This window comes from Ochotona princeps, chromosome 33, assembly GCF_030435755.1.
Source record: "Ochotona princeps isolate mOchPri1 chromosome 33, mOchPri1.hap1, whole genome shotgun sequence".
In the NCBI taxonomy this organism is placed as follows: domain Eukaryota; kingdom Metazoa; phylum Chordata; class Mammalia; order Lagomorpha; family Ochotonidae; genus Ochotona; species Ochotona princeps.
This window is the reverse complement of record NC_080864.1, coordinates 7068141-7094669: the sequence shown is the minus strand read 5'-3', so window position 1 is coordinate 7094669 and position 26529 is coordinate 7068141. Positions and strand designations below refer to the sequence as shown.

The window sequence follows — 26529 nt, the reverse complement described above, 5'->3', positions numbered from 1 at the left end:
TGGGTCCTCCTTCCAGCATACAAAGAGTCATTTTTTTCCATCTAAATTTCCTATTTTCTTTGGCCGCTCCTACTCACATAGCCTGCTCACTTAGACTGATGCCTACCTAACTCTGCGCCATTGCCCCCTCACAGAGACATACCCCACAGCCTTACCTGGATGATATGGATGGAGGTCCCTCTGCACCTGGGAGCAGCCAGCTGCGGTGACAGGTGCAGGGCATGGAAGGCAGTGTGTCCGGGTGCAGGTGTAGCTGCAGGGTGGTGAAGGGAGCAGGTCCTGAGAGTAGATGTGGGGGTGACTCGATGTGTAGGGCCCTTTAGTTCCTGAGGCTTGGAAAATGCACACACCTCCTTTGTCAAAGTGGGGACCATCTCACTGCCTGCACTTCCATGGAGCAAAGACACTGTTCCTAGTTGTGTGGTAACTTGGGGTTCATGTAAAATGCACATCCTGAAGGTGTTGGGATGGGAGCTGGGGTGAATCTGCCCACCTGTTTGCAGCTCTGCCCCAGGATTCCTCGGATCTGGCTGAAGTCACTCTCCCTGTTGACACAGACATGCCTGAAGCTGAGCTAAAGGACACCTTACCCCCCGAGTCTGGCCTGCCCAGCTTCCAGGACTTGGCATTGAAAACGACTGACCTCTGGTCTCACTTTTCTACTTTTCAGTGCATGAGGTGAAGATCCAGATGCAGGAACACCCAGCCTTGCTGAGGAAGCCCTGCCTCTCCCACTGCACCTGAAGCTAAGAATGCTGCACAGTGTTGGGAGGGTGTGAGCCTGGTTGCACTCAGTTCTTCTGCGCATGGATGGGTTCCTGCCTTTCCCGGCCTGCAGGAATCAGAGGGTGCTGTGCAAGCACACTGAACCAAGGCCCCAGTGGTGGTGATGGTGGCGGCAGTGGTGGCCATGGATGAGGCTGGTGGCCCTGAGGAAGACTGCTGGGTAAGTGAGGTGGCCTTGAGGTGTCCCTGTCCTCTCTGCTTGCTCGTAGGGCCTGGGCCTTGCTTAGAGACCCTGTGGGGTGGGAGGTCCCTAAACTCAGTTGTGGGAGTTGTGGCTGCAAGGCCTTGAAGGTATCTGGAGCAGGTGTGGGGCAAGTGGCTGCCAGCTCTTGGTGTTCTGTGGAAGGCCAGGGCTCTGAAGGCTTGTCACATGCTTGGGGATTCTGTCTCAGGCTTTGAGAGAATCCGATTGGCATGGGCTGTGGGGTGGTCACTTGCATTACCTGTGATGGGGGCAGGGCAGGGCAGGGCAGGAGGGGCAGGGCAGGGCAGGAGGGGCAGGGCAGGGCAGGAGGGGCAGGGCAGGGCAGGGCAGGAGGGGCAGGGCAGGAGGGGCAGGGCAGGGCTGGGCAGGAGGGACAGGGCAGGAGGGACAGGGCAGGAGGGGCAGGGCAGGGCAGGGCAGGGCAGGATGGGCAGGGCAGGGCAGGGCAGGGCAGGAGGGGCAGGGCAGGGCAGGACAGTGTAGCCCCTTCTTGCAGAAGATCCAACGTTCTGCTCCATCCTAGTTAGCTGGGATTCTGACAGAGAAGGCAGGGCAGGGTTTGTGGTGCAGGAGGAGGTAGCCAGCAGGGTGGGTCCCCCTTTTCCTCCTGAGTAGCAGGGTGCTTGCTGTGTGCCCTGCTATCCTGGTGCATATGCACACCTGGTCTGTGTGTGTGTGTGCTTCCAGTGGTCAGATGTGTGGGGTTTGAAATTTTATTCATTTTTAAAAACCAACTAACCAAATCAAGTAAATCAATCAAGTGAACAAGCCAAAATGGTTGGTTAATTATTAACTCAATCAGCTTATTGGTTGAACTAGTTAACTTCTTAGAGCAGATGAGTGAGAATCCGAGAGGCCTACAGGAGGCAGGAGCTGGAAGCCGACTAGGAAGGCTGTCTGCCAAGGGCCTGGTGAGCAGTGACAGTGATCAGAAGCTGAGAGGATATACTTGTCTTTGTAGCCCTGAGCATGAGGGAAGAGCTGTCCAAAGTCAAAAAGAAGGACTTTGAGCACTTGATGATGGAGGTGATGCAGATCTGGGACTTTCTGCCCAGGATCCTCAATCAGGAAGTCCTGGAGAGTTGCTCCAAGTTGAAGATTGTCAACAAATTGAATCTCCCTGCATCTCTAGTGGGCATCAGCTCGGGGGTGTATAGTTCCTTCATTGCTGGTTCACCTTAGGTGAGCAGGAACTAAGTAACTATAAGTGACAAGAAAGGATAGTTACACTTGTGTTGGTGGGTGCTGGGCAGAATTGGGCTGCTTTCTGAAGCACCTGCCATGGCCTGTCTCTCTCTCTCTCTCCTTTCTCTGGCTCTTCTGCCCATCAGAGGACGTTTAGCTCTTTACTAATTGGAGAATGATATAGTCCTTGTATAAATGAAGGACTTTGCTGTGTGGACATCTGGCATGGAGTTACTGGCTGGGCCATGTGTAGTGCAGACATTGAACTCACAGTGGAGCTGATGTGAGAAATAGCCTTCTAGGATCCTGCTGACATTGGAGATTACCCTAAGGGAGATTTGGACCTGGCCTCTCTGGGATGGGAGTAAGATGAAGGTGGTCTTTTGTGGTTAAGGCTAATTTACCAGGCACTGTTTGACAAGGCCCCCCAGAGTGTTGTTCTGGGCAAGGAGATGTCAGGGCTCAAGAGTGTGAGTTTCTGGGTTGAGCAGATGAATGACCCTGCCAGCTCGAAGCCAGAGGTAGAATGTTAGTGGTGCTATACGAGAACAGCCTTACGCTCTAGGGGTCAATTTTTACAGTGATGGCCTGTGGGTTTAGCAACAACCTCAGGCTTCCAGGCCTGTGGTTGCAGAAATGGTCTTGTAAGACAAGGGTCTATGGGGGCAGAGAAGGTCTGATGCACCAGGAGCCTGTGGGTTAAGTAATGGCCTCACCCGTCTGGGGCCTGTGAGTACAGATGTGGTCTGGCAGAACAGGGATCTGAGGTTGCAGGGGTGGCATTGTATGACACGGGCCTGTGGGTGTGGGATGGCATCCCACCACATGGGCCTGTGGAGTTTGATGTCAGGTTCCTTTGGAGATGGGTTGGCCTTGCATGCCAGGACCTATGGGTGCAAGGCAGTCCTGGTGTGATTTTGGCCTGTGTGTGTGGATTACCTCACCATCTGGTGCTTGTGGGTTCAGAGATGGCTTTGCATTGACAGGGTTCTGTGGATGAAGAGATAGCCTTGTGCAACAGGGCCTTTGGGTTCAAGGTGGCCTCAAATGCTAAGGGCCTGGGGGAGGCAGCGCTGTACAAAAGGCATCTATGGGTGTGTGATGGCCTCTCATGCCACAGAGGCCTTTGGGTACGAGGAAGGCCTCATGTGTTGGGCTCGTAGTTGCAAGTGCAGCCTCTGTGTGCATGGCCTGTGTGTTCAGGGCAGCCTTGTGTGATGGGAGCCTGTGGGCTGTAAAGTAAGGGACTTTTGGGTGCGGGGACAGCCTCACACCACATTGGCAGTTGGTACAGGGATGACTTTGTGTGACAGAGGCATGAGTTTGCAGGATGGCCTTGTGCACTTTGTCTTGTGATTCAGGATGGCTTTGTAGGACCTGCCTTTGTGGTTTTCGGATCTGCGTGGAAGATAAGGCTGTGTGTTCAGCAATGTTCTTGTGTGCCAGGGCTCTTCGTTTCAGGGATTGCCCCATGTGAATATGACCTTGGGAGAGGGCTAACCTTATGCCAGAGGCTTCTGTGTGTGCAAGATGGCCTCGAGCGAGATACTCTTATGCATCAGGGTCCCTGGGTCTAGGATGACCTTGTACAAAGGGACCTTTGTGTGCAGGCGTTGCCTCATGTGACATTGTTCTTTGTGTGCAGGGATGTTTTCATACAAAATTGAACTTTGGCCTCACCAAACGGGTTAAGATGGAGTCACAGGACAGGTGTGATATGACAGGGAGCCTCGTGTGACAGGTGCATTTGAATGCAGGGATGATCTCACGTGAGAGATGCCTGTGCATGCATGGGCATTTGGTAAACAAAAATGCTTTCTGAGCAACTGGTTCTTGTGCTGAGAGCTCTTTTTTTATTACACTTCATTTTATGACATCGTTTCATAGGCTCTGAGGTTCCGCCAACCCCTCCCCATATCCTTCCCCCCATTGGTGGATTCCTCCACCTTATTGCAGTATTACAGTTCAAATCCAGTCACGCTTTTTCATTGCAAGCATGTACCATGCAGAGTCCAGCATTTGATTGTCAATCTCTGGTCTAAAAACAGAGCTGAAAGAATATCATCCAGACCAATTAAAAACCATAACATAACATCAACAGAAGTTCACAACATTGTGGAGTTAATTGACATGGGATTGAGTGACTGATATGTTAGAAAATGCAAGTTCTTAACCACATCCTGTGACTGCTTCATTGACATTTCAATTTAGTTTATATACAACCAGCTTCAATCCACCTTAAAATGGCTGTAGGATACTATTCAGCTGTCTCGTGTCTATTTTCATTTTTGTATTTAACAGTTTATTGTATTGAAGCATAATTTTGCTGAACTTGGCAGATTTTAGGATAGTTCAAATGGGTTATAACTTTAACAAGGCATATGTCAACAGTTGAGGCACAGAACTGTTTTAGGGGAGGGGTGTGCAGAGAAATCTTCAGTACCCCAATGAGGAGTAACTTAGTAAGGTATATGTGAGTCCCTGCTGACCACTTCCTGTCTGGTTCTAAGCTTTCCTTGTTGTTCTCTATCAATTCTAATTTTTTGTTGTTTGGTTTGTTTTGTTTTGTTTTTAGGGGGAGTGCTCCAGGGCAACCCTGATGGTCACTGCAGCAGAGGGTGGGGATCCGAAGTTGGAACTAAGTAAGGACCAGAGAAAGCTCTTCTCCCTAGTCCCGAAGGGAGTTTACTGTTCTGTTTCTGCAGACCGCTCAGGGCTCCTGGCTGTTGTTCCAATGACACTGGATCCTGCTAGGAAGGATTTGGGCTTCTTCCATCCCATGTGGGAGATTCAAGCGGGTGTGGTTGACCTCAGAATTGCCCATGGTCTCCTTGGCAGTTGGGATGTAGTCCTCGGTGCCCGTACTGATAGTCCTTGGTGAGGATCGGGGAGTCTCCAGGGTTGGGATACAAGCCTCTACCTGTCCCCCTGTTCTACTCTGGGGTTCCCCCCCTGCCCTTTATCTTAGAAGATGGGGCGGTGCTGGAGAGGGGCTATCCTCTTGTCCATCACTGTGGGGACCTTGTGCTAAACTCTTGGTAGATAACCTTGTTCTGGAGCTCAACTCCTTTGTTGAGCTCTGTTGAAAGCCCTCAACACAAGTGTTTGTTGGTCTGACACACCATATCCATGGTCATTGGGTGGGTGCTATGATCTTGATATGTGTCTCCCCAGCAGTCCTGTAGGGCACTGGGGACCCTCATCTTTGCTGCGTTTCTTCCTCTTCCAGTTCTTGAAAGCCTCTTCCAGCAACCGCCAGAGCAGGTGATCACGCTTGTTTGCTGGCCCAAGTGGGATGTCCACCTTGGCTGGAAGAAGTGACTCAGGACAAAAGTGACTATGGACAAAAGTGTCCCTAACCAACCTCATTTGTTTCTGCAGGGAGTCCAGCAAGCAAGCATTGCGTGTCACATCCTCTCAGCCACTTGTTCAGCAGAGATTTCTGTGTCCTGATCTGTGCACAGGGGCAGGCACTGGGCAGGTGAGTGGTGTGAGAACCCAGGACTGGAGAGACCAGGGTTTTCCATCAGAAATGAGGCTTCCTGCCTCTGTCCTTTGGCCTGGTCCCTGGACTGGGTCAGGGCTCCGAGTGGAAGTGCAGAGGTGCCACATCCTCAGAAGGCAAGGGGATGCCTGTTAGTGGGTGGCCCCTGCCAGCCTCTTTCCCAGGTGGAAATATGTGGGATGGAGCTCCCAGACTGCTCCCGCCCTATGAGTGTCATGATAGACCAGCTAGCTGCCTCATGGCACTTGGACACTGACGGGCTATCCTCATGATTTACCTCCGTTACTGTGGATCAGCTGCTGAGGCTCAGGTCTGGGCTGGCTAGCTGCCGGGTCAAGGGGGCACACTGCAATCACCCCATGGAGCTGCACCACGAGACCCTTGGGAAGAGCTTGGCAGTTACCACCACAGCTTCCCAGGTCCTGAGTGTCTGAGACACAGCCCCAGCCTTCCTGGCTGTATAGCCCAAACTACAGCACAAGGCCTGATGCCCCGTTACATTCTCCAGACCCAAACACTTTTATTTTCTGGGTGTGTGGGGCCTCCCCAGGTTTAGCACCTGCCCATTTAAGAGAGCCTTCCACCAAGGAGGAGGGGCCAGCCTCTGTGACTGCCAGTGGCAGTTGGACAATTCCATTTTTGAGGAGGGGTGAGGTGGTGGTGAGAGGGTGTGTCAGAGGCTTTGGTGGGATGGGTTCAGACCTGCATTATCCTGGGATAGAAAGTGTAACAAAGGGGCCATCATGATGCCCTAGCAGTTGTGTGTTATGGCACCACAGCCCTGTGGGATCCATGTTCCCTGGCTCTCCCTGGTTCCCCCATAGCTGGCTGTGCAGTGGTACGGTCCAGTTGCCAGGTGTGGATTGCAAAACAAAGCCAGTGTTCTTCCTACGGAGGCTGTTGATGGTGGTGGTGACTACTTAACTCTTGCCTCCGTGTATGGAGCCTCCCAGGGCCACCCCACATTCATATGTGGGGTGGTTCCTGGATGAACTACGTGAAGTGAGTCTGAGTGCCCTCTCAGGGTTATGTGGTCTGAGCCACTATGGTCCCAGGGTCTGAGACCAGCCCTCACTGTGTGGCCAGGTGTATTGGGTGGTTTGCTCCTGTGGTAGAGCAGGACCTGGGTATTAGGAACTTGGTCTACTGGACAACACAAAGTATGGGAATGGTTCTTGAATTCCAAATGAAGTAGCCTTTTTGTTTTCAGTTTTGAGCAGGGGTCAGTGACACATGGTCCTTGCAACTCTGACAAACTGAAGGGCAGAAATGCCTAAATCCAATTAGGGATGAAACCTCTTGTCTTGAAAGGACACCTGAGCTAACTTAAGTGTTTGGGATTATAACTCATCATCTTCCAATAAAGAGTGCCCCTGAGAGATGCTTTGAAGTGAGATTGTTCACCCTCTTTTATCTTTGTCTTGTTAACAGAGATGATATCGTTAAAGCATAGTGATTATGAATTCCCAGAGGGTTTTTTTTTTCCTGTGTTTTTATTTAGGTTCAGTTTATTATTGGGCAACAGATTTTTCCCGCTTCAGTATTCATAGTTGTCTTTGTTGGCATGTTTAGTGGTATTTCTCCTGCCATGTTTTTTTAAACACTTTTTTTTTAAGGACCGTTTACACATTGAGGCAGTTGTAATTATTCTGTTTATTCATGTATTGTGCTGTAGCTGTGTCTGTTGTATGTTTGTGGTCTGAGTGAACGAGAACCAAGTTTTGACCACCGGCATCAAGCTGTGAAGGGGGAGAGAAGACAAAAATGAGTACAAAACACTAGTATAAAGAATCAGATGCTTACTGAAGCATGCACACAAACTGCTAGGGAAATTGAAAGTTGGGAGAGATGACGTTTTCTATGATGAGTGAAGTCTGTCGGCTGAGGACCTGGTTGAAGCAGTGGAGGCATGAAGCACAGTGGTGCACGAAGGGAAAAAGCAGCTGTGTTAGTGGAGAGTGGGCTCAGGAATTGATGTGTTGGCGTGCTTGCTGGGGACATAGATTCCAAGGGCTGTAGGTGTTGGGGAGCGGTTTGAAGCCTTTTCTCGAGTTAGACTTGGGCCTTCCCTAGCCTAGGTAAGGTTAGATGTCAGAGAAGCAAAACTCAAGATAGAACTTGAGTGATAGCAGAGTGGTAGGGATAGAAGAGGAGACAGTAAGTAGGCACATAGTTAGACACTAAAAGTTAAAATGAGCATTACTTCATTATTAGATATGAAGGATGAGAGAAAGGAGTCTGGAATAACTGCCAGCTTTCTGGTTAAGGCAATCTAGGCATCCCAACAAGAGGACTAATTCTTTTTTCTGCCTCTCAAAAAAATTATCACGTTTATTTACTTGGTATGTATTAAATAAATATATAGACAGCAACCTGGCTGCGAGGATTAGAGTTACAGAAACGATTCTGGAGGGGAGAATACTTAGTAAGTTTTTGTTTTCCTTAAGCAGAAAGGTCTACCAAATGAAAATTTGCTCTAAAGATTTTGATTGAAGCCCAGAAAGAACTAAGCCTGCAGTTCAGATTGCTGTTTAAAATGTGTTTGTCGTCGTCGTCTTTTCCCTGCCTGTCTCCTTTATGTTTGGTAGAGTAGCACCTGTGGCTTGATCCAGAGAGAGTTGAAATACAGAACAAGGTTGAAAGTCTTGAGCTGTATTTTGCTCAAGACCAGTGGAGGAGAAGAAGTGATGTACAAGGTCACAGTTGTGGCATCACAACCTTGAAGGGCCAAAAACAGAGCTTCTCTTTCAATTTCCCGAGTGTTTAAACAGCATCACTCCCATCCTAGATAACAGGAGAAACCTAGAGAGTTGGAGTGCAGGGGTTCAGAATCTAAACACATGGGCAGAATTGTGACATAGCTGATAAAATGACCTCCCGTGACATTGCCATCCCACACTGAAATACTGGCTGCAGCACTTCTGATCCACTTCCTCTGATGCACCCAGGAGAGCAACGGAAGCTGGCCAAGTGCTTGGACTCCTGCATCCCGTGTGGGAGACCTAGATGTGGTTCTAGGCACCTGACTTTGGCCAGACCTAGCTTCCAGTTTTTGCTATTTGGGGAAGTGGATAGAAGAAGTCTCTGTCTCTCTTTTTCTTGCACTCTACCTCCCAAGTAAACAAAATGACTCTTAAAAAAGAACCCTAAGGCCAAAGTTCTGTCAGTGACTTTTAAACTTTTTAATTGAAATATTTGAGAGTTGTGAAGATGGAGTCAGAGAATGAGAGTGCGCTCACCTGCTTGTCTGCTGTGTCTAGCGCTCAAACTGGGAGTCACTCATACATCTTGGCTCTCCCTTGTTTGGGCAGGACCTCAGTCACTTGAGCCATTGCTGCTGCTTCCTGGATTCTGCATGAGCAGCAAGCTGGAGTCAGGAGCTGGAACTGGGAATGGAGCAAGGCGATTCTGTGGAATGTGACTATCTGAGTCATTAAACAAAAGACCCACACCCCAAAGTTCATTTGAAAGCTTCAGAGAACTTTTTTTCCTTTCCAGTAGGAAAATCTTTTGCGGAGAATATAATATGCTTTATATATCAAACCCAATTTGGTGTTAAAAAAGAAAAGTAGCTGAACTTACATTACTCAGCTTCTTTCTTTGGCCTTCTTTGTTCCTGTCCCATCATTTGGAAGCTGTGGGGGCACTCCTATTTGCGTCCAGTTTGAGAAATTACTGCTTTTCTCTCTATTGTACTTCTTTTTCACTGAGTGATAGTAGGTAGAAGTTTCCAGAAGAATATCCTGTGGTGCCTTCTGTTTGGTATGATTCTACAGCCCATTTCCTGAAAGGAAAATAATGGAGTTGGCTATATAGATTTGGATCTGTATTTACTGCCTAAATTACATTTTTAAGAACTTAATTTTCTTTGTCTTGAAGGTGTTTCCTACACTACTTGAAGATGATGGACAAGGAGATATTGCCCATGGATTTGCATGGGGTTGCAATATATGTACAGACGTTGTTACTTTTATTCTCATTTTACTGTTTATATGGAGAGGTTTTCGATATGTAAGTAAACAATGCTATATTCAAAAATGTTCCTTCTGTCTTTAAGTTGAACAACTAATGTAAGAAATTTGTATTTTTGAGAAACAAAAATCACTTATATGACTAAGATAAAAACAGAAGGGGTATAGAGCAATTTTTTAAGTATAAAATTTTGAAAGAATGTCCTTGTAGAAGTTTTCTATAGTATTAATACCCAAATATTTTTATTTCTTCCCCTGCTCTTTTTAAAAATTGATTCAAATGGCTGAAAGAGGGAGAGAAAGAGAAAGAAAGAAACAGAGAGACAGACAGACCAAACGAAATGGTCATCTGCTATTTTACTGTTCAGATTCCTCCAACAGCCAGGGCTGGGCCAGGGTGGTTGGGAGCTGAGAACTCAGAGTCTCCCACATGAGTAGCATGGCCCAAATGCATGAGCTATTACTAGTGCCTCCTGTGGTCTGTATTTGTTGGGCTGTGGAGGCAGGAGGTAGGGCTGGAGATTGAACGTAGGCCCTCCAGTTTGGGATGTGGTCATGTTACCCATGCAATTTTTAATCAGTAGGTCAAGTTCAGAAGTTTATCATAATGATGAATGATTATTGATGCATTTAGTTTCTTCCAGCATAGTTTATGAACTTCTTCCACTTTCAAAAAAAGCTTATTTATTCGATGCTTTCAAGTAAATGAGTGAGAGGCAAAAAGCAATCTAATGACTGGTTTATTCCTCCAGTGGCTGCAGTAACTGAGGGCTGGCCCAGAAGGAAGCCAGGAGCCAGCAATTGCATCAGTGTCTCTCCCCTATGTGACAGGAACTCACATTCTTGAACAATCATTTGCTGCTTCCCATGTCAATAGTAAGGACTTGGGCTGGAACTGGAGTAGGTGATCCTTTCCCCAAGCCATTCGCCTCTCACTTGGGGCTTGAGGGTGGTGGCATGGAGCCACTCTCCTCCTCTGGGTCACAAGAAGCCATGCAACAGGAAAGGGTGCACTCACTCTCCTGATGGACACAGATGAAGATACAAACTTCTCTCTCCCACTTTCCCCACTCTGCACATCTATCCCTGGATGTGTCTGTGATTTCTTCAGCATTTACATAAACACTACAGCAAAGAATTTTCAAAGGTGTGGGGGAAAGCAGGATTAATTAATTAATTTATTTGAAAGGCATAGTTGGAGGGTGGATGAAGACAGAGGGGAGGTGTTTTTCATCTGCTGGCTCAGTCCCCAAATTTTGGCTGCAACCAGTGAAGCTGAGCCAGGCCAAAGACGACAGGAGCCAGGAGTTTCATCCATTCTCCCAGGTGGTGGCAGGGGCCCAAGAACACGGGCCACCTCCTACTCTTTGCTGGATGCATTCACGGTCAGACAGCTGGATCTGAAATAAGGCAACCAGTGTCCATAGGAGACTGTGTCACAGGTGATTGCGTAACATCCTGTGGCGGCCCTCTGAGAGTCTTTTCATTTGATGTTCTGATTTCAATAGAATGTGTCTAGCCATGAGATCCCTTTGTCTTTTAGACTTCTCTAGACTCAGGGTTGTCTTTATGTCAATCTGGAGATATTTCTCCATTTGAAAGTCAGTTTCTCTTTGTGAAGTACTATTGTTCAGATATTGGCTCTCTGTACTTCCTTGTATTTTTCAGTTTTTACTTTTTTTGAAGATTTATTTTTTATTGGAAAAAATAGATTTGCAGAAACAAAAAGAGGGAGAGGGAGATTTTCCATCTTCTGGTTCACCCCCAAAAGTGTCACCACCATAGGTGATGCTGGCAGGGATTGAGCTGATCCGAAGCCAGGATCCAAGAGCTTATTCTGTGTCTCCCAAATGGGTGCAGGGTCCCAAGACTTTGGATCATCATTCAGTGCTTTTTTTTTTTTTTTTTTATCAAGTTTTGATCAAGTTTGAATCAAGCATCCAGGCCATAAGGATGGAGCTGTATGGGAAATCGAGCAGCCAGGGCAAGAACTAGCATCTATATGGGCTGCTGAGATCCAGCAGGCAGAGGATTAGACACTTGGGCCATCATTTTGGCCACCTAGTTTTCCTTTAAGCTTGAGGGAGCTTCCCCAAATAATGTTCTGACTTGCTAGTTTACTTTGCATTTGTTTACATTTGTAGGATTATACTGTAGCCTGGTTTTTCTTGTTTAATTTTATCTGTACCCTTATTCTGTAGAACTGTTTGCTTTTATCTTTTGCACTTCAACCCTCAGTAGGCTCTTAAAATGGATTTTCCCCTTGCTTTATTATTTGGTAAAGAGAAAGATCAAAGAAGAATAAGATTTGCTTCACTGTTTTCTTTGTAGTAGTTCAGACATGTGTCCAAATGATGATATTTATCAGAGTTGAGTATTAGCATTAGTGGCTATGATAATAGAATTCCCTGAAGATATTGGTCTTAGGGCCAAATATGTTTAGGGAACAATAGGCTGAGTGAAATGAAACAGGAATCTTTTCCAAAAACTATTTCAGAGCTGCTGACATAATATATACTTTAAGTTTTCCATAAGAGGACATTAATGTGCAGTTTTTCTCGTTAGAGCTTTTATCTTGCATAAATCACTTGTAATATTTAATTGGTAGAGGTTAAATTAAATTTACATATGCTTATTAAACATTTTATATACATATATAGGCACACACATATATATTTATTTGCCTTAACATATTTTTTGTTAAAAATTTGTTTCAGATTTCAAGCAGGCTTTATGTCGGTAAGCATTCTTTTTCCTAGTTTAGATCTCATCAGTTTTGTGCAGAATTTAATAACTTACATTTTATCATTTTTTTTTTTTTTTGGTAAAAGAGAAAAAGCTTGCAGTTGAACAATCTGGACTAATTAAAGAACATTGTGAGCCACTTGACAAACTTAACTTTCTAGAAAAAGAGGTAAGAGTTTTGAAAACAAAAATAATTAAAGTCAGGAAATAGTATTTATTATGTAGTTAGTTTTGTGTAAATAGTTGATTTGGAGTATATTGGCATTGTGCTGTTCCTCACTTCAACCCTTGACAAATGTTACTAATTTTAGCCATTGTGTTAGGAGCAATGTGGTCTCATTGTGAATTTACTCCATGTTGTCCTAATGAGTTTCTTCTTGTATTTTTTAGATCATTTGATCTTCTGTTTTATGGACTTACTTTTCACATTTAAAAAAATATAGTTGTATTTTCCTTTTTGCCAAGTGTTTTTATTTTCTGTATTTTATAAAGGAGTCCTTTCCTCAATATATGTATTTCAGTTATCTTCCAATTTGGCTTACTTTGATGATGTTTCAAATTCTGTTGCAAACTGATGTTTTCATTTTCTCTCTGTATGAAGCCATGCCTTCCAAACAAATAAAAGAAAAAACCTTTATTTGAGTGATTTATAGTTTGTGCTCACGGTGTTGGTTTGTTTCAGTATGAAAACTTAGAGCCATCTTTGCAAGATGCCAGCCATGAGGAGTCCGAAGAAGTGCGAACTTTGAAGGTAAAGAGACCAAATGGCCTCATTTTGAAGCTGGGGCAAAGAGTGTTGTTGACTAACATAGACTTTAAAGATAATATGTTGTTAGCAAACTAAGTTTCAAAGAAATATGGAAAAATACGGTAGCTTTTATAACTTAAAAACGGTTAAATATTGGAAATAGATCATTGGTAGTTGGTACATGTTTTGAGTGAGGCATATTCAGTTCACAGGAGAACTCTGTAGAAGCTCTTTGTTCTTCCTTCCTGGAAAATGCCTGAAGTGACCTTTCCTTTTCTGGACTTAGTTTACTACACAGAGAGACAAAGGATTCATTCAAACAAATTTAGGAATAGTTGTCAATAAATTATCTAAATTGTGTCATGGTATTTGCCTAGATGTAATCCCTAAGAATATTAGGAATTATTCAGAATTGGATCAGAGGTTACATTATCAATGTTGATGTGCTGCGGAGTGTTTCAGAACTGGCTCTCCAAAAATCACTTGCGGAGTTCTGGGGAGGAAAAAAAAAAGGTTCCCTACATGGCCAGTCTCAAGTTACCACCTGAGGTTACTGAATGAGGAGTATTCTCATGATCCAGCTTTCCTGAGCCTGGTGTGATTCAACTCCTTGTAAGGAAAATCCATTAAATTTTAGCTAAATTAAGATGTATTCAGATAAGTGACTGGAGAATCTCACTGCTGCTTAAAGATTGAGATGCAAGATGGTACAAATTGGGTCACAAATATGGTACATGTATTAATGCTTTCTTCATGTGTTACCTAATATCAAAAATGAATCAATAACCATATGTATTTGGTTACCACTTAAAATTATTGTCCCAGTAATAACTGATTAGTGTTTTGATAAATTAGAGGAATTTTAGAAAGCATTTGGCATGCTAACAACAGAAAAAACTCAGTAGCAAGCACATCTATTCAACCTGGGTTGTAGGTGTAGACAAAATGAAATAATGAAATATACCAGCTTGTTGTGAAGATGATGCAGCTGTGTAACATACCAGAATGAAAAATCACAGTGTTCATCTCTGGAATAGTAGTCATCATTGAATACAAAGTATGTGATAGGATTTTAGCAAATTTAGCAGTAGAATCTATAGATAAAAATAAACCAGTGGAGTCACTCTGATTCAGGCCAGAGAATTGATGTAACAACAGCTAAATTTAGAGTCATAGGAAAAACAAGTTTTTCCAGCAGCAAAACATAGAGCTTTCCTCCTTTTATTTTTGCCTGTTTACAATCTTTGCTTTTGGTTTTCACTTTTAAACAACTTTGTTGAAGGGTCCTGAATAGCAGAGACATTTATTATGGCGGATAATATTCAGTTGGAATAATTAATCACTTTACATTTTTTAAAAATTGCACAAATATTGTAATTCATATCAAGTATCAAATCTTGGTTTGTGCTTAACTCTGATTTTATTACAGTATTTAATACACTCAGGTTATTTCACCCTTTTTATTTTATAATGCTTTAGAGCAGAGGTTGGCAAACTGTACAGAGTGGATTCTCCACCTGTTTTTCTTTTCTGTTTTTGTTTTAATTTTTCAAGATACATTTCTATAGGCTCAGGGATTTCCCCTTCCACCCCATACTTTTTTCTTGAAAAAAAAAAAAAAAAAAGGTAGTGGGACACAACCCTTCTGGTTCAGGTAGAATTGTCTTCGTTCCTCATTGACACAATATGCCTGAGTACTGTGGTAGAGACTGCGGCAAGCCTGAAATGTTTATTCGTTGACTATAAAGAAGATTGTTGGCACCCACTAGAATTGCTAATATCTTATTGTTGTGAAAATCATTAGAATCTGTGGACAGACTTAACTAATACTGCATATGCTTGGTTGAAGTCACCTGACTTCCCCTAACTGAAAGTTCCCACATCTGTCTTACAAAGTTGACTTTTGTCTTAGGCAACCAATGAACAGCTGAGGATTCGCAAATCTAAGGCGGAAGATGAAGCTCTTTTTTCAGAAAAACAATTCGAAGAAAAATTGAAAGGATGTAATCTACTTGATTTGGTAAGACGTTTTTGTATTTAAGGAAAATGCTACAAAAAGGATGCTTATGGGATTTCAAAAAGTAATGATATTGACTAAAGCATATCATGTGCTGTACAAAAAAGTAAGGAATCTAGAGGCCAAAAAACAAAGAGCAACATTTTCCACCTCCACCATTTTCCCTTCTTAGATTCCATATATAAAGTGGGCTTTTTTCCCCATGTTTTCATACAAAACTTTCTAAACAATGCCAATGTAGCTTATATGAATAATTTTAAAACTTGAATGATCACATACACACTGGGTAATTTTTATTATTTAAAATGTTTGGTAAGGACAAGCAAGGGAAATCATGATATAAGTTTAGTTAGTAAGATCTGTGCATGGACGATGAGCCTGTGTAAGTTAAGTGCTGGGAAGAGTCAAAGTTGAGATATGGCATTTTGGAAACTGCAAGGGTTTAATAATACTTGTCTGTTGATTGATACTTTCTTTCCAGAAGGCAACTATTTTACCAAAGTTACAGACCCTAAAAGATGAAAAAAAATCACTCAAGTCACAAAATGCTCAAGTAAGTTGAATTTGTCTAACACTTGTAGGTTTGTTATTTTTGAAATAACTTAAATTTGGTTCTTGTTTTTATTCTTAAGGAATCAGAGTTAGAGATCTTCAATTCGCATATATATGCACACACCCATAAGGCGTTTCAGAAGAGTTTCTACTGTTGCAGTGTGCAAGCGAGATCACACCAGACATGTCTAAAATTTATTAAGGAGTCTTTATTAATCAAACTTGGTGACAGTAAGGCACAATAGCAAATCACAAGTCCATACAGCAATCCACCCAATTATAATCCCAAATGGAACAAATGGTCATTATCCTTAAGTCCATCCATTAAGCTGAAGACCTATGTCCCAGCTTCCCCAACAATAGAAGTTATCCTAAGAGACATGCAACAAATAACCTGGACACACTCACAAAGAACCTGGACACACTTACAAAGCTGCATTCACCTTCCCCTGGCTTCTCTGCCCACATTCTACTACTGCTAGGCCTCACCTCTCCTGGAACTCGAGCTAGTACAGAAACCAGAAACAACATTATTATATCCATTGTCCCATGTAAGCAGCACACAGGGACCACACTCACGGGATTACCTGTCCTGGGTCAGCCAAGAGTCGAGGTGCCAGAGTAATGGAAGCACCTGGCCAGAAAGAGAGTGAGCTCCCCTGCTTCATGGGCCTTTTAAAGGGGCTTGTGAGGGGAGTGGTTACACGACAATGCAATACCGTCCCCTCTCAGTTGCTAGGTGAGTCACAGGTGGGCAGGAGTGAATACCTATGTGTTGTGGGCTAAGGAGTTGATTAGTGCTGGTTGGGATGGGCAGGAACAGGAACTGGGCTTGTAGCTAAACACACCTAGACTAACTGGACTTCCAATATCCTGGCTCATTTAGGATGTGGGGGAAGTGGTTGAGGATGGAATTAACATCCCACTGCTGTTAAGACCCACCCTCAGGACTGAGGGTAGAGAACACAGTCCAATTTCATTTGCCCACTGTCAATGGGTGCTGGCTATCACTGGCTGCACCCCATAACAATAACAGTATACAAATATTTGTAAAGCTGTTGCTATGCTGAGCCCTCTTGACGGTGATTGCTAATTAACATATTAGGGCAAAAAAAAACCCTCATGGAGTTTGACTTTTAGTGGCAGATATACAGAATATGTAGTTCATAAAATTTGCTATGCAATACGTGGACGTTGATAACAGGTTATGTCATTTGTGTGAGGTCACACGGCAGATTAGTGGCAGAGCTGTACTTGGTTCTGTGCTCTTCTTTCCTGCTCTTCTGGGATACTTCTGTTGACATCTTGCTGCTATGTTGGTAGATGCGCTGCTATGTTGCTATGTCTTGGAATGCTTTGGCTGTTATCCACAGAAAGATTCCAGGGAGTCCAAGAAGATAAGCCATGTTGAATTAATGTTTTTTTTTTATATACTTAGACTGAGACAATGACCACAATATCTCAAGAGATTAATGAGGCACTTAAGGTAGAAGTGGAAAAGATTTTCAATGCAAATTTGCAGCTTCAGCAACGCCTGAAACAGGTTTGTACTCTCTAGTGAATCTTGCTTTCAAGTATGTCATTAGAAGAGCTTTGGACATACTCGTGACCAACAACATATGAAGGGCCAGGGTGTTTTTTGTTTTTTGTTTTTCTAGTTAATATCACAGTAGGGTACTTTCCTTGCACTCTTGTAATTGTCTATTTTGGATAAGGATGCACAAGTATATATTCTTCTGGTCCTGTTTCCTAGGAGTGAAAGTAAACCAGGATGTTTGACACTCAGGCAATCACAGCAAATAGCATTTAGCACCTGCTGCTTATCTGGGACTTGAAGGCAAAATTGATTCTGGAGGTAGTTCAAATGAGGACTGAACATTTATCCTTTTTCTCCCTATTTGTATAGACAGGATGCTCATTCTCATGTGTTTCATTTCCTTTTTTTCCCCAATAAATTTATAGTTATTCAGCACGAAACTTTACAATAATTGCATTACTATGACTCTAAATGCTTTATCTGGATCGTTTAATATGATTGCATTTTCTGTCTACATTCTGTCAACATTTTCTCTAATATTAAGAATTATTTTGTTTCCTGTATACCTACCCATAACTCGTCTGTACACTGTCTTCAAGAGATGTAACTCTTTTATAAGAATGCATTTATTTGAGAGGTAGAGAAAGTTCTCATCTGCTGGCTTATTCCCCAAATACTTGTAATGGATAGGGCTAGGCCAGGCCAACACTCAGCGCTGGGAACTTAGTCTTGGTCTTCCACATAGGTGCAGGGATCCAAACAAGCCATCACCTACTGACTCTTAGGGTCATCTTGAGAGGAAGCAGGGAATTGGGTGAACTGAGACTTGAGCCCTTCCCTCTGATACGAGATGTGCATGTCCGGAGTGGCGCCCTGTTACGTGAGAGGCTCACTCAAGGTTGTTGTTTTTGTACTCTGATGCTCTTGCTGCTTTTGTCTTCACATCATAGACTTTTTCTGGAGGTGTTATCACATCAGCCTGCTTTTGGATCTTCCCATTTTTCTAGTTCATGTCTTAGCTTTCTGAGATCTGCTGAGTTTATTACTGCTTCTCTGTCACTTTCCATTTTTTTTAAAAGATTTGTTTATTTTTCCTGGAAAGTCAGCTATACAGAGAGGAGGAGAGACAGAAAAAAAATCTTTTGTCTGCTGATGTTACTCCCCAGTTGACCACGATGGAGACAGCTGAGCAAGTCTGAAGCCAGGAACCAGCAGCCAGCAGCCAGGAGCTTCTTCTTGGGTCTCCCACGCAGGCGCAGTGTCCCAAGGCTTTGGGCTGTCTTTGACTACTTGCCTAGGCCCACAAGCAGGGAGCTGGCTGGGGAGCAGGCTGCCCATATTGGATCCTGGCGCGTGCAAAGGGAGGATGTTAGCCACCAGGCCACCGTGCCAGGCCCCATTATTTTGGTTTCTACACTTGTCTTTGATGCATTTCCTGTAATACCTTATGGGTTTATGCCTCTAACATAACAAACCACCAATCTTTCGCCATCTTAGTGTCAAAAACAAGTCAGCCCAGTGTTAAGCTTGTGATTGAATCAAAACTAGATATTTATATTAAAAACTAATTACATAACATTACTTGTTACAACCACTTTATGTGGTTTTAATTGTGTTACTGAAACAAAACATTGTAATACGATCATTCAGTAATGCTTTAAGACAGAATGTCACTTCATGTTTTCAGCAATGTATTAGATACCACCCAATCAAATCCAATTATTTGTTTAAATTCCGTTTTCTTAAGACTTACTTTCATTTGAAAGGCAGATTTACAGAGAGACATGTAGCAACAGAAAGAGAGAGAACTTCCACTCTGATTCGTTACCCAAATAGCTGCAACAGCAGGACCTGGATCAGTCTTTAGCCAGGAGCCTGGAGCTACTTTTGAGTCTCCCACATGACTATAGGAGCGCAAGAACGTAAGCCATTCTGCACTGCTTTCCCAGGACATAAGCAGGGAGCTGGCTCAGAAGTGGAGCAGCCAGCACTTGAATTGATACCCACATGGGATGCAGGCCCCTTAAGCAGAGGCCTGATATTGGTGTTTTGAACAGTTTTATGGAAAAATTCATAGTATCCAAAGTTTGTATGGATTTTAAAGCATTTTTAGTGGCCAAATATTATCCCTATTTTTTCTCCATGAACTCTTTGAGGTGTGTTTGTCTCAGTAAACCTTTTATTTGCTATCCATATGTAAGTCAGTTGAAGAATACTTTAGTCTTATTTTAACTATCCCAATTTGAAAATTCTTTGTAATAGGAGTCTTCTTCCTTCCTAGAAGTAGCAGAACTGCCTTTGTTTGATGTCTGTTAATGACACACCAGCCTTGTAAATTCATCTGTTACAAACGTGCATGATGAGTTGAATTTTTTGTTTCTGTTTCAGCTTTCAGAAGCTGAATCATGGGATGAAGAATTTGCGAAAGAAGTTAATCAACTGCAAATGACATTTGAAAACACTAAAATACAGACAGAACAACTTCTAAAGGATACAGAAGATCACATTAAGGTTAATGGCTCTTCTGATTTGTGTGACTGAGCTGGCTGGAATTTTATATTAACGTGGAAATTTAGAAAGTTTTCCATGCAAAAAAAAAAAAGAGAAACAGTTTTGCAAACAAATTTTCACTATGGCAAATTATGAATTAAATTGCTAGACTGGAATCTTGAAAATATTCTTAGTGTCATAAGCTTACCCTCTGCACCCACAAGTTCCACACCTATGGATTCAGCAAACTGTAGATCAGGAATATTTGAAAAACATACGAATTGTGTCTGATGGAGTCTTTTCTTGTCATTGTTCTCGCTAGTGCTGCCACAATTTCTATGACAGAGTTAGTGTTAGTTGCAGTATAGAACTGAGTTAAATATAGGCATGTGTAGATTGTACCTGAATACTGCACTGCAGTGTATAAGAGACTTGAGCAGCTGTGGATTTTGGCATTTAGGAGTTGGATGGCTGGTCCTTGGAACCTTCCACTTGTGGATACCAAGGGATAAATGTATTGTTTAATTCTTTCCCTAAAGCATAAAAAGACTGAAAGACCTTGAAATACACGATAAACGAAACAAAAATGAAACACTACCCTTGAACTGTGCTCAAATCTGAAGGCCCTGTTGTTTGTGCCTCAGAATCTAAAGAGTGAAGGGATGGAAGCATGGCAGCTGTAGAGCAGAATAGATTTAGGTGGGTCTTTCCAGAGAAATACATGGCTCGGTCCTTTGATTATTTTTTGTTACAGTGCTGGAAAATCTTTCTGTTTACAAAGGAAAAAAAATACCCAGTACTGGGAGCCCTCTTATGTTCTAATTTGAATTCTTAAGAATGTGTTTTATCTCAGTTGAACTCCTCACTTAGTTCTGTTTTATTTTGAATACACTGAAATTTGTAATCTTTATAACAGATTTCATAATTATATAAAATGTATCCTTGGGTTCATGATCACTGTTATTTTTTAGCAGATAATTATGTCATATAAAACATTTTACCATTTAAAAATAAGTACTTAGCAAGAATGAGCCATTATGAGATCTTCCATTTAGGAATCACTTGTTCTGGTTTTATCTTACAAGCACTTAGTAGCCAATAATATGTTATAGCTTCTCTACCTGTCTGAAAGGTAGAGAGACAGAGAGAGAGACAGACTTACATAAAGCTTTCCCACTTGCTGTTTGTCTTAAGTATCCAGAGGAGCCTTGGCTGGGTCTTGTGGCCAGCAGTCAGGAGCTCCATCTGAGAGCAGTGGCACGGACACGTCTACCTGAACTGCCCACTGGTGAGGTGGTGGTGTTCATGGAAGGGAACTAGGAAGAAATTGGAATGAAGAGATGGAGTCAGAATGGGAACCCAGGCGTTTAGATGGAGAATGAGCATCTCAAGGGGTGTGTTTTTTAAAAAGATTTATTTATTTTTACTGGAAAGGCAGGTATACTGAGAGAAGGAGATGAAGAAAGATTTTCTGTCCACTGATTCACTCCCCATGCAGCCAGGATGGCCAGAGCTGAGCTGATCCGAAGCCAAGAGCCAGGAGCTTCAAGCTTCTTTTGGGTCTTCCATGCAGGTGCAGGGTCGCAAGGCTTTGGGTCTTCCTCAACTGCTTTCGCAGGCCACAAGCAGGGAGCTGGATGGGAAGTGGAGCGGCCGGGATATGAACCAATGTCCATATGGGATCCTGGTGTGTGCAAGGCGAGGACTTTAGCCACTAGACTACTGCACTGAGTCCTCAAGATGTGCCTTAACCACTGTGCCAAATACCCACCCTATGTAGATTCATTCAAAAACTGTACTTGTACATCCACAAGTTGTAAAGTTGGGCTGGCATTGTCATACGCAGGTTAAGCTACCACATATATTAGCATCTCATACAGCTTTTTGCCAATGTACTGGAAAGGCTACCGAAAGATGTCCCAATTCCGTGGACCTCTGCCACCCGTGTTGTATGAGAGACCCAGGTGGAGGCCGTGACTCCTCGTTTCACAATGTTACAATAACTTGGGGAGCAAACCCATGAATAGGAGAGTGTTTCTGTCTGTATCTGTCTCCTCCTATTTGTCCTTTGATTGTCAAATAAATAAGTAAAGGAATCTTTAAAGAAATAATGAATACACTAGTGTACGTCATTCACCTTTTTGTTTTGTTTTGTTTTTTGCTCAACATCAGATGTCTGAACACTTACTAAAGGCGAAAGACCTGTCTTCATCTCTCATCGTTGTAGAAGACATAACTAAAAATGATGACAATGCAAAATTGGACATGAAGAAGGACACAGAAAATCGTGTTCCTTTAGGTATTAAATCAGTATTCATCTTTTGATAAAATTATGACTAGTTCTTTTTTTGTTTTTCGTTCCCCTTCTAGACTTTTTTTGGGGGGGTTCAAGGTTTTACTTGAGCACAAATATAAAATTTACACCCAGCTGCCTGCTCATTTTCTTTGCTGAGCAGCCTGGCATTGGGATTGGTGACTCAGATGGACAGCTGAGCTGCCATTTCCCTGATGGTTTTGCAGTTGGTGGAGGAGACATTGTGAGCAATCTGCACAGTAGGATTTGTTGCACATGAGTAGCAGCTCTAGCCCCTTGATGTTGTGCACCAGGAACTTCCAGAAGCCACTGGGCAGCCTGTGCTTTGTCTTCTTGTTGCTCCGGTAACCAATGTTGGGCATCAGGATCTGGCCCTGAACCTCTCCCACACCTTGTAGTCATTGCCTTTGGGCTTCTGCCAGTGCTGCTTAATCTTGACATAGTGGTGAGCCTGGTGCCAGATGTACTTTTTGGTCCTCTTCTCGGTGATCTTGGGTTCACCAGGGGTGTGAGGGCAGCCATGATACCTTTGGGGAAGCAGCAAAGCCACAAGTATAACCCATGCTCCCTGGAGTGAGGTGCTCCGCTTGGGGTGCACACACTATGTCAGAGTGTCTTCCAGTTGCTGGTCTGTGGCAAGCTGAGAATGGATTGGCCAGCTCTGTGGCTTTGTCCCCCTTCCACCTCCAAAGCTGACGGAGCACTGGTCACTCTCGAGAGACGATCTGGGAGGTGTAGGCCATGGTCTTGATGTGCTTGTGCTTTGGCAGGTTGGTAACAGCGTCACTGTCTCACTTTACATTTATCTCCAGTTGGAGCAGCCCTGGGAAATCCCTTCAACACCTCATAGACCAGTACTTTCCTTCCCTACTGTTGTCTTCACAGTTGATGCACATCTTCCTTATAGCCCTGTGGAAATCTATACCATAATATTTGAGTGCTTGTTTTCTCTCTGTTATAGGCTACACAAATAAATAGGTGACTAGTTAAAAAAATGAATGCTATACAAATCACAAATTCATAACTCAAGATTTTTATTAAGTTCAATTGTTACACTACTTTGGGCCACCACCGTAACTTTTTGTCATTGTCCATTGCAGTCTGGACTTGCCAAAACCTGGGTTAGCTGAAGCCATGCACTGTGTTCTCAAACCAATTTTGGTGACGTTAATTTTTATTTTTTTAAGGTAACATTTAGGGCCTGGCATTGTGATGTAGTGTTTGAAGGTGCTTCCTGCAGTGCTGGCCTCAATATGAATACATTTTTGAGTCCTGGGTGTGGACAGGCAGTGGAAGGTGACAGATGAAAATACCTGTGTCCCTAGTGCCCACTTGGGAGACTTGGAAAGACTTGGATTCTGTTTGTCCCAGGCTTGCTGTTGCTGTATTAGGGAGTGAACTAGCAGAAGAAACTTTGGTCTCCATCTCTGATGCTCCTTATTCTGTCCCTGGCTCTCTATAACTCTGAACTTCAGATAAATAAATCTTAGAAAATATTGTATTTGGAATTTATTATAGACTTCCAGGCAATTTAAAAGTAATGTAGAGGGATTTTTTTTTTGTTGCTTACAACCAGTTTCCATCATTTGTGGTTCTTCTAACTTTTATGCTTTTTCCTGAACTATAAGTAATAAATACGTGCATGAAGAAATGTGATTTTTCATTAAGCATTTATTTTTTTCTTGAAAATTTAGAGTGATGGACAAAAGGAGAGGTAGATATGGGGAGATCATTTGCTATTGATTCAGTCTCTAAGTGCTCCTATCAGAGATCAGACTAAAGCCTGGAGGCAAGAATTCATTCAGGTCTCCTAAGGGGTTGGAAGGAACCCAAGGACTTGAACTGTCACCTGTTGCCTCCCTGATGGGTTAACAGGAAACTGGACTGCAAGTGGAAGGTGTACTTTAAGATATTTTTGTGATGACATTATATTGGTGAACAAAAATTGTTTCTCAGAATAAATTTACATAATAAGCCCCTCTTATGGGAAGCTGGGTCTTCCAAGAATTCAGGCCTGAAATGACTTTTCAGAATACCACATATATTTTTCATTTAAGTATACAACCTACTCTTGCAAAGGCTGCGTTGATCATGTTTGGCCTCATGACTTCCAAATCTTGTGACTTTCTTGGGTAGCTGCACATCAGAGGAAATAGCACGAGAAAGATGGATTGTTTTAGAACAGGGGATGTTAGTTAGCATCACTCAAGGCACCTTAATACTCTGTGTCATTGGACAAGCGCTGGAATATTTGTTTGAGAAAGTGAGTATTTTGTTAAGGTTTCTTTTATCTTGACTGGAAGGGCAGGGATACAGAGAGGAGACACCAGGGTGGAAGATCTGCTGACTCCTGTGATTTTGGATATTTTGTCTGTTTAGTTTTCTTGGTTTTGAGATTACTTGAAGATTTCCGGAAAGGCAGAGTTACAGAGGGAACGGGAGTGACAGGGAGAGCGATCTTGCGTTCTCTGCTTCACTCCACAAAAGCTGGGTTGTTCTGATGCCTCGATCCAGGATTTTCCTTGGAGTTTGGTATGTGTGCAGCGGCCAAAGGACTTGGGCCAGCCTCTGCTGTTTTTTCCAGGGTATAAGTAGAGAGCAGAATTAGAAAGAACGGCCAGTGCTCCTGATGGTGGACGTTAGTATCTTGGTTGATCAGTATACTTAACGCATATGAAGCATTCCGTTACAAAGACAGTTCCAACTATGTCATCTGAAGATGCTTCATATCCCAAGGACAAACCTGGCGGTTCAATAATAGGATGTATAGGTGTATTGCAAGGAGAATGAATGTTTGCACTTGTTGAGGAGGAAACTTGCTGGCATGTCATAGATGGAAGGCTGTGCCCTATGAAGCTGATGCTAAATGGAAGGAGATGGCCAGCTTGAATTTATCAGGTTCTAACTTTCATCGATCTGACCTATTCTCTCACTGACCCAGGGTTGTTAATGTCCTGTAGTTGTCTCCAGGGCTCAGGTATGAATAATGTTACAGCTGGGAGTACAGGGTGCTGTGCACTGTGTCAAGTGCAAAATAAGAAATGAGTGCTAAGGCAGGATATTGAAAAGTGGGTGAACTGCTAAATTTTAACTATGATGTATTAGGAGACAAATGACCAAAAAGGGGAGTTATGTCATGGGATGCTGTGGGTGGTATGCTGGGCCCCAGGGCTGTTCACACATGGCTCCTGGCATGTGCAGAGCCGCAGGACATGACCTGAGGCTGTTGTGAGCCCAGGCGGGCATTCTTGGTGCTGGTGACTGGGAGTTGTTTCCAAATCCCTCAGCCTCTCCCATGGCCCCATTAGCCCTGAGCTCCATCCAGGGTGCATTGCCAGGCTGGAAAGAGGTCATGAGGCAAGGCTAGTTCCCTGGGCGATATGGAGCTGGATCCCCGACCTTGGCCAGGAGCGGGTGTGGCCATAGTCATGGGCTTGTGATTGAACTGTGGACCCGTGCATGAGAAAAGCTTCAAGCCCACCATGCGACAGGCCCCAGTTGCAGTGCCTGTGTGTGCACCGCAGAAGCGCTTGCCAGTATGCCAAGGCTGCAGATTCATGGAGTGTCCAGCACCACGCCCACTGTGGACAGAGGGAGGGAGGGAGTGAGTGATGGCACTGCCGGTTCTCAGAGGCCATGCAGTCAGCCATGCGTGCCAGGTCCTGCAGTGAGCGGGGCAGGTGCCCACACGGGCTGTGGCATGAGCTGCAGGCATGGGCCTTGTGTGAGTGCTGGGGCTAGCTTGCTGTGGACTCTGGCGTGCTTTGGTCTCACTGACGCCACCTTGCCCCTGCTTTACAGTGGACACCACCACCGCCTGTGATGGGCCTCAGGACCACCATGACCAACTACCGACAGTTGCAACAGGCTGCACTGCGGTGGACTATGGGTATGTGTGTGTCTGTGGTGTGTCTGTGATGTGTGTGTGAGTGTGTGTGTGTGCCAGTGGCCATGCCGTGGCCGTGGCACGGCACATGGCTGGCCATGCCTGAGTGGAATGTGGGAGTGTCCCAGCTGCCGGTGGAGGAGGCAGTGGGCTGGGCTGTGGAAGGCTGGTTGTGTGCCAGGAAGACTGCATTGTGCCCCCCCACTCCAACTCTGCTATGGTCGGGCCCTCCAGGTCTCCAGAGGCTTTGGCGCTGTACCTTGCCAAGAGCCCTTCCCTGGCGCTGGCTCTCAGCCATTCGTGTAGAAGCCCCCCGAGGTGCTGCCTGTGTTCCCCTGGGTCCTGCTGGGTCATAGACGCCATGGGGCGAGAGATGAACCACCTCGTGGGCTTGGCTTAATGCCCTGTCTCCGTGAGGCCCCATGAAAGGAAGCAGAGTACCCCTTCGTGGTCTCCATATTGGTGCTTGGCAAAGTGTGGGTGTAGGATATGTGTTGTTGCTGCGGCAGCTGGTGTGGCCAGCGTCTGGGTCAGATGCCGAGCAGAGAGAGAGGTGGCCAGGGCAGCCTGTGGCATGTCTGGTGCTGG

At 44.1% G+C, this 26529-nt stretch overlaps 1 long non-coding RNA gene and 1 pseudogene across 1 annotated transcript; one reads left to right on the top strand and one right to left on the bottom strand.

Annotated features, from left to right (window-relative positions):
* The first annotated feature begins 884 nt into the window (after positions 1-884).
* LOC131478451 (uncharacterized) lies at positions 885-6271 on the top strand. The gene is made up of 3 exons (XR_009244466.1): positions 885-946; positions 1953-2188; positions 5558-6271. It is a non-coding gene; the product is annotated as an uncharacterized LOC131478451 (long non-coding RNA).
* A 15848-nt stretch (positions 6272-22119) lies between these two features.
* On the bottom strand, positions 22120-25897 carry LOC101519174 (large ribosomal subunit protein eL32-like; annotated as a pseudogene).
* Positions 25898-26529: the final 632 nt, after the last annotated feature.